Source organism: Erinaceus europaeus, chromosome 3 (assembly GCF_950295315.1).
Source record: "Erinaceus europaeus chromosome 3, mEriEur2.1, whole genome shotgun sequence".
NCBI lineage: Eukaryota > Metazoa > Chordata > Mammalia > Eulipotyphla > Erinaceidae > Erinaceus > Erinaceus europaeus.
In genome coordinates, this window is record NC_080164.1 from 137,557,409 (window position 1) to 137,570,842 (window position 13,434).

The following is a 13,434-nucleotide window of genomic DNA, read 5'->3' on the forward strand; positions in this document are numbered from 1 at the left end:
ACATGAATATTACTTAAATGATTCTAACTTCTCTAGCAATTGTCAAATCCTATTTCAAATAAGACTGTTACTATTTTGGTGGGGAAATACTGTTGTTTTGTATATACTCTACACAGCCCCGTTCTGTGATTTATGTGGTGGCTCATAATTTCTGCTTTGTTTAAATGAGTGACAGCTATCAGTGGGATGCCAGACTTATCTCTATGCAAATTTCCAAAGGTCACCATTTATACATGTAAATTCTGAAGGGCACTAACTATACAGCTGACAGATTCTGACAGCCACTATATCTCTAAGAATGGAATAAGCAGAGATGACTGTCTGAATAATTAATGTGCTTTAACTCTGCCCATGGCCAGCTTTCACATCCTGTACTTTTTTACTATGTTTTAATATTAATTAGGAAAAGTAGTTTCATGACAAATCAAACTTTTTAGGTCTGTGTACTAATGGATACAGAAATTAGACAATTTAGGACTTTTAATTTGTGATGTTTATTTGTATAAATTACCCCTGCTCCAAAAATTTTTTTAAAAATTAATTTTTACAGCTATAACATCCAGAACAATACCTAGTTCTGGATGTTACAGCTGTAAAAATGAATATATATATTTAAATTTTTGTTTGTTTCCCAGAGCACTGCTCAGCTCTGGCTGATGGTGGTACAAGGGGATTGAACCTGGGACTTTGTAGCCCCAGGCATGAGTTTCTTTGCATAACCATTATGCTATCTACCCCCTGCCCATGAATTACTATTTTTTTAAAATATTTTATTTTTCCCTTTTGTTGCCCTTGCTTTTTTTAATGTTCTTGTAGTTATTATTGTTGTTGTTATTGATGTCGTCGTTATTAGGACAGAGAGAAAATGGATAGAGGAGGGGAAGACAGAGATAGGGAAAGAAGGATCGACACCTGCAGACCTGCTTCACCGCTGGTGAAGAAGTGACGTCCCGCAGGTGGGGAGCCAGGACCTCGAACCGGGATCCTAGCACTGGTCCTTGAGCTTCGTGACACGTGCACTTAACCCACTGCGCTACCACTCAACCCCCATGAATTACTATTTTTATAAAATCCTTAGTTATTGCATTTGTTCACATATTAAAGATGCCACAGTCTCTTAATCTGGGAAAACAGCACTATGCGCCATCCCAAAGCCAGTTTCTTTCATTTATTTATTTATTTACTTATTTACTTATTTATGTATTTATTATTGGATAGACACAGAGAGAAATTGAAAGGACAAGACAGAGAAATGACAGGGGTCAGGTGGTGGCACATCTGCTTAAATGCACATGTTACAATGTGCTAGGACCCAGGTTCAAGACCTACAGGGGAAAAGCTTCATGTGTGGTCAAGCAGTGTTGTCTTGCAGGTGTCTCTCTTCTTATCACCCCCTTCCCTCTTGATTTCTGGCTATCTCTATCCAAAAAATAAATAAATAAATAAATATAATTTTTAAAAATTTAAAAAGATATAAGTGGTGAAGCAGAGCTACAGGTGTCTCTCTGTCTCTTTCCCTCTCTAACTCTCCCTCCCATTCTCAATTTCTCTCTTCAATAATAAAAAAAAATTAAAATTAAAAAGAGAGACAAAGAAAGAGAGAGAGAGTGAAAAGACAGAGATACACCTGGAGCATTGCTTCACCACTCATGAAGCTTTTCCCATGTGGATGGGGATCAGGGGCCTCAAACCAGGTACTTGTGCACTATAATGTGTGCACTTAACAACTGTGTCACTACCTGGCTCCCCATTGCCAGTTTCCAACTCAATAATCATAATAGTTAGTAGTATTAATTAGCACAGAGCAGACTTGGGGTAGGGAAGTTTGGTTACCTACTAAACCAAGGGCACAAAAATGGTGGAAATCACATAATAGACCCATGGTACAGACCAGGGCTCACAATGACTTAGCTAAGGGACAATATGGCAGAGATCTACATGATTTAGCAGTGTGACCTGTGACTCAACACATTGGCAACCACTTTCATCTGAACAAATCATAGGATTAAATCAACCTGCACAAATATAAACTGACCAACCAGAGACAACAGGGTGGTAAAAAAAAAACTACACAATCGGGAGTCAGGTGGGTAGCACAGCAGGTCAAGCACAGGTGGCACAAAGTGCAAGGACAGGCCTAAGGATCCTGGTTCGACCCCCTGGCTCCCCACCTGTAGGGAACTTGTTTCACAGGTGGTGAGGCTGGTCTGCAGGTGTCTTTCTCTCCCCCTCTCAGTCTTCCCCTCTTCTTTTCATTTCTCTCTGTCCTATCCAACAACAACAACATCAACAACAGCAATAATAATAACTATAAAAATAATGAAAAAACAACAAGGGCAACAAAAAAGGGGAAAATAATAAATATATATATATAAAAACTACACAATCACTGAAAGGCTTTTCCCGTTCTGATTTCTGTTTCTCTTGCTCCACTAGAAGCACACCTCTACTTTTTGTGTGTATCTGTATGAGATATATTGCTAATCCTTTCTGTTCCATCTTTCCTCGTTTTCCTAAAATGATTTGTGTTTATGGGAATGAGTGATAGGGATAGAAAGAAGAAATACAACAGTTTGGAGAACTCTCAGAAAGCTTGAAATGGACCTACACTATGATCCTGCAATTCCTCTCCTGGGGATATATTCTAAGGAACCCAGCACACCCATCCAAAAAGATCTGTGTACATATATGTTCTTAGCAGCACATTTGTAATAGCCAAAACCTGGAAGCAACCAGGTGTCCAACAACAGATGAGTGGCTGAGCAAGTTGTGGCATATATACACAATGGAATACTACTCAGCTTTAAAAAATGGTGATTTCACCAATTTCAGCGGATCTTGGACGGACTTTGAAAAATTCATGTTAAGTGAGATAAGTCAGAAACAGAAGGATGAATTTAGGATGATCTCACTCTCAGGCAGAAGTTGAAAAACAAGATCAGATGAGAAAACACAAGTAGAACCTGAACTGGAATTGGCATATTGCACCAAAGTAAAAGACTCTGGGGTAGGGTTGGGGGGGGGGGGGGGGAGAAAACAGGTCCAAGAAGGATGACACAGGACCTAGTGGGGGTTGTATTGTTATATGGAAAACTGAGAAACATCATGCATGTACAAACTATTGTATTTATGGTTGAATGTAAAACATTAATTCCCCAATAAAGAAATAAAAAAAAAAAAAGAAATACAACATGTTAGGGGACTGCTTAGGGAAAGACTCCTCTGGAGGAAGGACATTAACAACCCCTCCCCCTGCATCCTAAGGTTGCCAGGAAGTAGGGCTAGTGCTGTCAATGTGTCTGCACCCTGCAGCAGCATCTCCCTTTCTAATCTTCAGCTAAGGCCATAGAATACTGATGAATGCAGCTGTGAAAACCTAGAGACAAAAGCTGAAGTAAATGCCTCAGGATCCTGTGCATTCCTGGAGCCTACTAAGAAATCAGAAGACCAGGAAACTCCAGTCTGTATCCTTTCTTCCCTGATACCCCTGCACTTCCACTCACAAGCTCCTAGCTCTATCTCAGGTCTGCACACCTCTTAACTGTGTATTTTCCTCTCTTCTCTATCTTTCCTTTGTCTCTGTGAGAGATGGTTACGTCTTCTCTTCAAAAGAACATCAATACAACTGTTTAGTACAAAAATTCTTTTTATAATTGTTATCTATGACCATCTTAGGGCAGTAGTTTTATATCCTTTAGGTCAGCTCCTTGCAGTGCTTGCTAACCCTCCAGAAGAGACCCTCAGGCTCTCTTCCTCCTTTCTGTATTAGACAATGGGGAGATTGTGAGCTCAGAAGCCCAGCCCAGGGGTGGAGGAGACAGTTCTGCATCAGGTATAAAAGATGGGAGAAGGGTGAAGAGAATGGTGAAGAAGAATGCCTTGCTTCAACTCCTTATTTTTTGCCTTGATAAGTATTTTAATCAGACATCATTTACAACAGTCTCAATAAATGCATGTCTCCCTGAAACATGGCTGTCTCTCTTGTGACTCTTCTATGCAAAGGTCAGTCTAGATAGAACTTTAGCAGCAGAGCTTAGAGGGGACCTCTGTGTCCTTTGCCCTATTCCCTCTTGCTGTCTTGCTACAAACAGATGCCTTCCCTAGTTCAATGGTATTGAAACTGTTAAAGCTGAGATACTTGAGGTTTCATGGAGATCAGGCTCTCTTGCGTCCTCTCTCTCTCCTCTCTCTCTCCTCTCTCTCACACACACACACACACACACACACACACACACACACATGCAGTACACAAATGCAGGCATTGAGTGTACTTTCACTTTTATAAGCATTTCTAGTTTTGCTTACAACCCTGCCAGTTCCATATCCTGGAGCCTTTGCAATCCAAGGCCCCCTGCCCCCACTGAGGTTTTTAACTCTTGCTATTCAAAATACAATCAGTTACTAAGACCTGCCATTTTAACCTTCTAATTATTCTTAAATTTGTTTCTGCTAGTAAATACCCAGTGTTGTTGCCTTAAACCAGATCTTTATTATGCCTCAATTGGATTTCTACAAACATTTCCCAGATGATCCACCAACTCCTATACTACCATCACACAGTTTTAAAAAGGCTATTTTTTTGATATGCAAATCCTTGAGAAGGTCAGTGGAACAATATAAAAGGCATGTAAAATTAGAAACTAAATGGATGCTATGATGAAGACTATATTAACCAAAAAAAAGAAAAAGAAAAAAAAAGGCAGTCGTGTAGAGAAAAATAAAGCAAAAAGGAGGTAGAGAGTGGCCCCAAGGAGATTTAAATTCAAATAGGACATTTTGGGAAGGTTGCCACAAAGTTACAAAAGAGACAAGTACCCCAAGTAGTGAGGATTGCACACATTTACATAGAAAAAGACATGTAAATTGACACAACCAGTATCCAGCCCCACCAGAAAACCAGACCAAACAAGTCAGACCACTTGAAAAAACTGTGAGTTTCAACAAGAAGGCAGAGACAGCCTTCACCTGCAGCTGTGGAACAAATTACAAAGGTTTAATGGTGCAAATAAAGCCTTATGAATTAAAACCAACAAGAGGCTTGGGATAACAGGACTAAAATCAAACTGTAATTTCAAATCTCTTTGCAGTTTCTTCTGAATGGATTGTTCACTTCATGTGGAGCATATTCTTACCTCACTGTTTTCCTTTTAATCTGTCTCTAATGGAACAAGAAGGAAGAAAAACCTGTTAGGGGAAAAGATTGTAGCTAGCCTTCTGCAATACAAAAATGAATATTTACATAAATCTGAATAGCAGAGACCTGGAAGGCATATCCTGAATGAGTAACAAAGGAACACTTGGCTTGTCACCAAGTGACTTGACTGGCCAGTTTGACAGTCTGGCTGGACCCAGGAACCTACATAATAAAGGTAAAAACACAAAACAAAAATACTAAGCAGGGCAGGGCCCTAATAATGGCTTAGTCTTTAAGTGGTGGCATTGGATGAACTAAGGTGCTTCTAAAGGTTTGTTATTGTTTGTTTATGTTTGATTTTCAGGTTTTTTTTAATCTTTGTAGGTACTACATAATGTTTACCCACTGTTTGATTAATAAACCCTTTAAAAAGGGGGGGATGGCAGGTGGTGGCGCACCTGGTTGAGCACACAAGTTACAATGTGCAAGGACCGGGGTTCAAGCCCCCAGTCCCCTCCTGCATGGGGAAAGCTTCACAAGTGGTGAAGCACGGCTGTAAATGTCTATCTCTCACCCTCTCTATCTCGACATTCCCTATCAATTTCTGGCTAACTCTATCCAATAAATAAATAAAGATATCAATAAAAAAATTAAAAAAAAAACTGGAGACTATATGCAAAATATCTATCCTGCAATTCAGAACCAGACTTTGTTTCCTGGGAGACCAGGAAACAACATCCACAGTGACTTTTAAAAAGTAACAACAGGCATCTGGATGTGGCAAGTCCAGTAAAGCACACATTAACCATGTGCCAGGTTCTGGGTTCAAGTTCCTGGTCACCTGCAGGAGCAATAGAGCAGTGAGTGCTGCAGGTGTCTCTCACTTTCGCTCCCTCTCTCTAATTTCCAGGTTATTATCAGATAAAAGTCAAAAGCAAAATATTCACACCAAGAACAGTAGATTCCTCATGGAAAGCCTGATAACAAAACAAACAAACAAATAATAAATGTTTTTTTAAAGAAAAGATAACAAGTAGTCCAGGAGGTAGCGGAGTGGTTAAAGCATTGACCTCTCAAGCATGAGATGCTGAGTTCAATCTCTGGCAGCACATGTACCAAAGTGGTATTTGGTTCTTTGTCTCGCTCCTGTCTTTCCCATTAGTAAATAAAATCTTTTTTTTTAAGATAACAATCAGAAAAGGCTATATGATTTCTACAAGTCACTTGCATAATTTGAAGTATGACAGGTAAGGGAAAGAACAAAACTTGGGCCTGGGGTAGTCATTTTACGTGTTCAGTGAATAGCAACTAACTCAAGACAGAATGCACCAGAGGTTGAACATGTATGTAACAAGTCTGTTTGCTGTACAGTGAAGGGGGAAAACATGAATAAGGAAGTAGGACACCTAGGTAAGAGTTGTGATAAAGACCAAAGCTATAGATTAGGAGGCATACAAGTAGTCAAAATGAATGTGCTGAAGGATATGAAATGTATGTGAGAGGAAATTCAAGCATTTGAGCCTTAGGGTATATGGAAGAATGGAGACATCAGAAAAACAAATTTTGCAAAACATGTATATTAATGTGTAGATGTTAATGCAAATAAGACATGCAATAATGCCTATTTTAAAAACAAATAATATTAAGTGTCTGTATTATGTGGAGAAAATTTTTTTTCCTTAACATCATTCATTAATAACTGAAAATAAAGGAATGAATGAATGAAACAAAAGATGGCCTTTAGGTTAGTGTATATGCTTTTATTTATTTATTTAAAGGAGATAGTTATAAGACTATCAATAAAATTAAGCCACTGCATTTCCAAAGTCATTGAAAGATTAAACTAATTTATTTAAATATTTACTGATTTATAATATTCAACAAGAGAGAGATAGTCAGAGTACTACCTTGGCATGTGTGAAGCCAATAACACATGCACAACCTACACTACTACTACTAAGCCAACACCTAGGTCACATTTACTTATTTTAAGTAGCTAAGTTTTCCACATAGCTGAAGTTATTTTCTCAGAAATGTAAATATTCTGAAATACATCATTTATATAGTTATTCACATGAAATGTCAACTTAATATTATATTGAAAATACAAAATTCCAATGAAGCAACTAAGAATGGTGTTGATATTGATGATACTCAGAGATCATGAACAAAATATAAACAAATTCAGTACTTTGAAATTTCTAGAAATTATGATTGGTAATAATAATCTTTCAATTACCTTTTTGTTCTTCAGTTTCTAAAAATCCATGCTTTTTTCTTCCAATTTACAGAGCATTTAAACATTTCTGCAAAAAAAAATATATATATATAAGATGAGAAAAAAAAGTAAATTTCATGATATTGCTATAACATTATTTGGGTGGGGTAATGTATTTATTGTTTGCTCAGTGTCTTTATTTGAGTTATAGCAGTAGAACTATAAAACAAAATTCATTTTTCACATGCCACATCTTCCTATATCATCATCTTAAGTACTCAGTGATTCACTGGAAACATAATAGATTTTCTGTGGATGGAGCTTAAATATTTTCCTAATTAAAAAAAACACAGGAGTACAGGTGGTGGCGCACCTGGTTAAGTGCTCATATTACAGTGGACAAGGACCCAGGTTCAAGCCCCTGGTCCAGACCTGCTGGGGGAAAGCTTCACAAGTGAAGCAGGACTGCAGGTATCTCTCTGTCTCTCTCCTCCTCTAAATCCCCTCCCCACTCAGTTTCTCTGTCTCTATCCAATAATAAATAAATTTTTAAAAAATAATTTAAAAAAACACAAGGTTTGACTAGAAACTCTAAAATTTATAGAAGAAAATGTTGGTGAAACTTTGCAAGCCCTTCACATCAAAGATGTGTCTGGAGAAAGAAAGAAAGAAAGAAAGAAAGAAAGAAAGAAAGAAAGAAAGAAAGAAAGAAAGAAAGAAAGAAGGAAGGAGAGAAAGAAAGGAACTTTCCAATAAATATATTGATTTCATAAAAGATATTTTCCACCATGATTAACTGCTGTTAACAAAAACATGGGGAACACCACGTTCAAGCATCTCTTTACCTACCATACACCATTCTATCTCTTCCTCCCCCAGTTCTCTTTTATTGATAATTTTTTTTTTAACTTCTAGGGTTATTGCTGGGGCTGGGGGCCTGCACTAGGAATCCACTGCTCCTGGAGGCCATTTTTTCCTGCTTTGTTGCCCTTGTTGTCATCATCATTGTTATCATTGCAGTTGTTGTTGTTGTTGGATAGGACAGAGAGAAATTGAGAGAGGAGGGGAGACTGAGAGGGGGGAGAGAAAGATAGACACCTGCAGACCTGCTTCACCACCTGTAAAGCCTCCCTCCTGCAGGTGAGGAGCCGGGGGCTTGAACCGGGATCCTCCTGCCGGTCCTTGCGCTTTGTGCCATGTGCGCTTAACCTGCTGCGCTACCGCTCGACCCCCTATTGATTAAATTATTATTTTTCTTTTATTATTAAAATAGAAATCACTATTCCAGATATTTTAAAAAGAGAAAAATAAAGAAAGGAAGGAAGGAAGGAAAGAAGGAAGGAAGGAAGGAAGGAAGGAAGGAAGGAAGGAAGGAAGAGAAAGAGAGAGAGAGAGAAGGAAGGAAGGAAGGAAGGAAGGAAGGAAGGAAGGAAGGAAGGAAGGAAGGAAGGAAGAAGCAATGTCCTTCAAAGTATTTTCTATGGAATTGAGTGGCTTTCTAATGGTTCTGAAACTGGTCATATCAATTTTGGAACTTTCTAGTGATTCCCTTTAAGTGCTTTATATAAACATCACTGCATTAGTCAATCACTATGATAGCATTTATTGTGCTATTAGTAGTAGTATGCTATTAGCAAAAGGTTAAGTAACCATATACTTGCCAAAACAATGAAGAAATCCATTATCTATTCTAAAATCTTGTGCCCTAATGGATAAAGAATATGGACAGCAAATCATTGGAATAAAATTGAAAATGAGCTCTCCATAAAAGAATCACTATAGAGTACCATCAGATGTATCTGAAAACAAATCAGTTGAAAAATATTTAGCAGGGGCCTGGCAGTAGCACAGGGGGTTAAGCACATGTGCAGGGTCTAGCATGGAAGTATCCCTGTTGGAGGCCCTGGCTCCCCACCTGCAGGGGAGTCGCTTCACAGGCCATGAACCAGGTCTGCAGGTGTCTTTCTCTCCCCCTCTCTGTCTTTCCCTCCTCTCTCCATTTCTCTCTGTCCTCCAAGCACAACGACAACAATAATAGTAACAACAACACCGATATATATATATATATATGTATATATATATATATATACATATATATATATATATTTAGCAGTAAGAGCAATGAAACTTCTCCACTTATATATGACTAACATTTTGTACCACAAGTGCAAGTCAAATCCATATCAGAATAGCACAACTGATTATCTGAATAGGCAACTGAAAGCAAATTTTTAATCAGCATTTCGATGCCCTGCACAAGCATTCTTTCACCAGATTGATCATGTTCCTTCAGAAAATATTTGTTGTTTACAAAAATATTTTCAACCTGTTTTTGAAGAGCACATCTCATCTTGTAACTATTCTACGTATCTAAACAAACATATCCAATCTTGAAAATGCTATACATACAAATACCATATTCTATCAATCATATTTCTCTCATTTAAAAATATACATAATAAAATTCATTATATGACTACTACTTCTTGACACCAGTCAATACAGCTATAGATATAATCAATGATATATCTCTTTATGCTTACAAGTCTCTATATAGTTTTTTTATTATGCTAAATCCTACACATTACTGTGGATTGCTGAGAATAGAAACTGTGACTTCTCCAATTTGTAAAACCCCTCCCTAAAGGACAAAGCACAAATAGGGATTCAAAACTACTGAGTGATGAATTCAATATATGCAATGTATATATGCCACCAGGGTTATCAAAATGGTTCAATTTTTCATGACTCCACCATTCCTGATGCACCCTTCCCCTTTTTTTGTTAGAGGGTAAGGAACAGAGAGATAGTGAAAGACAGAGAGAAAGGGAGAAACCAACTGAGACAATGAGACACCTATATCATTGCTCCAGTGCTTAAGTCCCTCCCTAGATTCAGAGAATTGAACCTAGGTCCTCACACATGACAAACCACTACCTGACAAACCACTACCCTGCTTCAAAACATTCACATTTTTTTTCAGTTAAACTCCTGTTGCAATTGTCTATAGTGGATTCAGATAAATTAAGAGCAAGAACAAAAATCCGACAGTATATGTGTCTTGATTACATTGCTATTGCCATATGTCCTTTTAAAATTTTTGACATAATAGAAAATCTACAATTTAAAGTTAGGCAATTAAAATTCTCAGTGCTTCATTCAATTACAATCACTTAAGGTAGTTAAGATTTTGTAGGAAACCCAGAAGAAAGAACAGGCTCCCATAGGGTCACTTATCCTCCTACTAGCAAAAAAGCCAGGCCTAATTTAAAACATGGGAAGGTAAAGGGGAGTGCAGAGGTAAAGGGAATAGAAAGCAAAGAACAGGAAAATAAATCATCTGATATGATACTGTTCTATCAATATAAAGTGCTATAGCTGAAATTACTCTTAGAAGTAATTTGAGCTGAATGGGATTTTAAATATTTATTTGAGAAAGGAGTAAGAAAAAATGAGAGAAAGCATCACTATGGCATATGTGATGCCCATGTCTGTGGGTTCAAGGATTTAAGGAATGAACCAGCCCTTAGACTAAGTAAAAGAATTTTTTTTAATAGAGACAAAAATGACAGAAGCAGAGAGTGAAAAGCATCATAGCATGTTGGTATGTTTCATATTGGTTTGATCCCCTTCCCCCCAACTCTGAGAGAATTGGTTTGGCCCTTGCTAGTTTCACGCCCCTCTTTCTCCCCGCCCCCTATGCTAAGGACGTCCAGAGTCCCAGCAGCATCCGCAGAGGGAGAATGATGGAGAAGCACATGGTGTGGTGATTTGCCCGTTTGTGAATAAAGACTAAACTGCAGCTTCTCAGCCCAGCCGTGTGTCCTCGAGTCTCTGTCTCTGTCTACCGCCATGATGCTAGCCCGGCCTGCTGGAGCCCCCGAATTTTAACAACAAATGGCGCCCACGTGGACCTGACCTGCGCATCTCTCAGATAAGTGAAGACACTTTGGCTACCTATGCACTATGGCCTTCTCTTCTGCTTGTGAAGAGATCGCCAAAGGCCTCTGCCCTTTCTTCACGAGACTGTTTTCGCTGTTTCTGGAACATTTATCTCTGGACCACTCTGTGGTTTCTGCCCAATGCCAGCTCGCAGGAGCCCAACGCCAGCCTGCATGAGCCGGCTTTCCGTCGCGTGGCACAGGGCATTGGGTGCGGGCTCCCTCCACGCTGCTCGGCCACTGGGAACAAAGCAGCAGACATGGCAGGGCTATGGGACAGGGCCGCGGTGGCCTATCATGGCTGCCACCCCGGGGCACCTCGGCCTTCTGCACGGCTGGCCCGCCTGCCCTCGTGCTATGAAGTCTGGACAGATCCCGGACCCCCCAGAGACCAGAGACCGCAGGTTCCCTGCCGAAACTGGGCCCCCTGGCTGAGATCTCCAGCTTGGGTCTGAAGGCAGACAAGCTAGAATACGCAGAGATTCGTCCAGAGATCACAACCTGCAATTCCTAGAAGTGAAGCTGCCCAAGAGGCCACCGCTGGACAACGCACTCCCCGAACAGCTAAGACAGTATAGATCTAAATTCGTGTTTAAAATGACATGTCTTCATAACAAAAGTTTCTCTCCTTGTGTATTAAAGACCATGTTTACTTGTGTGTTTAAAGTTTGGTAACATTAACTTTAAGGTTAAAAATGTAACTTCAAGGCTAAATTCTTACCAGGCAAAGTTAAATGAAAAAGGTTTTCAACGTAATTCTCATAAAGATAAAATTAACTTACATTTAAAGTCTAAGGTAAAAATTATTTAACAATCAATATATTTTAACTAAGTTGGTCTTAAAAAAACAAAAAACAAAAACCTGCGCACATCTAGGGTGTGTCTCCATCTTGAATGGGTGTAACAAAAGGTTAAAAAGACGTTGTTGTTATGTAAAAGTCTCAAATTCCTTCTCAATTAGAAATGTTAGGTTGCTATGGTTATGCTAATAATTCTCATGCCTGAGGCCTTTTTCTTTCTATGGTTCATGTTTGCCTTTCCACATTTTATTGTTTGAACTTTAAATAGCCTTGGAATCGTGCTGGAAGAGACTTCCAATTGTGATAGAGTTATCAGTTGTGGTAAACTTCTAACCTGCTACAAGTTTTGTTTCATAAGTAAATGAATTGCAGCTGTCAAGTTCTCTACAGAAAAGCAGAATTCCGATGGCTGACATTCCCCATCGAGACAGACATACAACAATTCACCCCTTGGCAATTCTTCAGTGGACATCTGCTTTGGACTTCTATCGGACTCACTGGTACATCTCGGACATCTTGCACAAAACTAGCAGCTTCCCTTATGCTGATGGGTTTCTCAAACACTGACTGCAGCCATGCCTTGGGACTCTATGCCTCACCACTGCCCATGCTAGAAAGTGCCCGTCGAGGCAAGTACGCCCCCCAGAGGCAGGAAATGTTTTTTTTTAAGCTGATAAAATTTTGCCCAGAGGCAAAAAATGGCCCCCTCAGGCCTTCCCTTGGCAGCACACTGGTTCTTGTTACTCGTTTACATGTTTCTCCATGTTTCTGCCAGTTTCTTTTTTGAAAATGCCTGTACGATATAGGTTTCTGTTCACCCCACACCCCTGATACTGTGGTCATTTAGTTAAAAACAGAAGGGAGAATTGTTGGTATGTTTCATATTGGTTTGTTCCTCTTCCCCCCAACTCTGAGAGAACTGGTTTGTCCCTTACTAGTTTTACACCCCTCTTTCTCCCTGCCCCCTATGCTAAGGACGTGCAGAGTCCCAGCAGCATCCGCAGAGGGAGAATGATGGAGAAGCACATGGTGTGGTGATTTGCCCGTTTGTGAATGAAGACTAAATTGCAGCTTCTCAGCCCAGCCATGTGTCCTCGAGTCTCTGTCTCTGTCTACCGCCATGATGCTAGCCCGGCCTGCTGGAGCCCCCGAATTTTAACAACAATAACATAAAAGCCTTCTCTAATACAGTGAGGTCAGGCTTGAACCCAGGTCAAGCACATGACAAGGCACATGACAAATAAGCTATTTCACCAGTCCTTAAAAGGATTTTTTTTCCTCCAGGGTTATCACTGGGGCTCATTGCCTGCACTACACTGCTCCTAGTGGCTCCCCCCCCCG

General features: G+C 39.5%; 1 protein-coding gene across 20 annotated transcripts in view; it reads right to left on the minus strand.

Moving 5' to 3' along the window:
* ADGRL3 (adhesion G protein-coupled receptor L3) overlaps positions 1 to 13,434 on the minus strand; it is an 848,379-nt gene that overhangs the window by 649,107 nt on the left and 185,838 nt on the right. For all 20 annotated transcript variants that reach the window (XM_060188015.1, XM_060188014.1, XM_060188010.1 and 17 more), the window contains exon 2: positions 7,374 to 7,440. The gene's annotated coding sequence lies outside the window, so the exon portion shown is untranslated. The remainder of the gene's footprint in view (positions 1 to 7,373; positions 7,441 to 13,434) is intronic.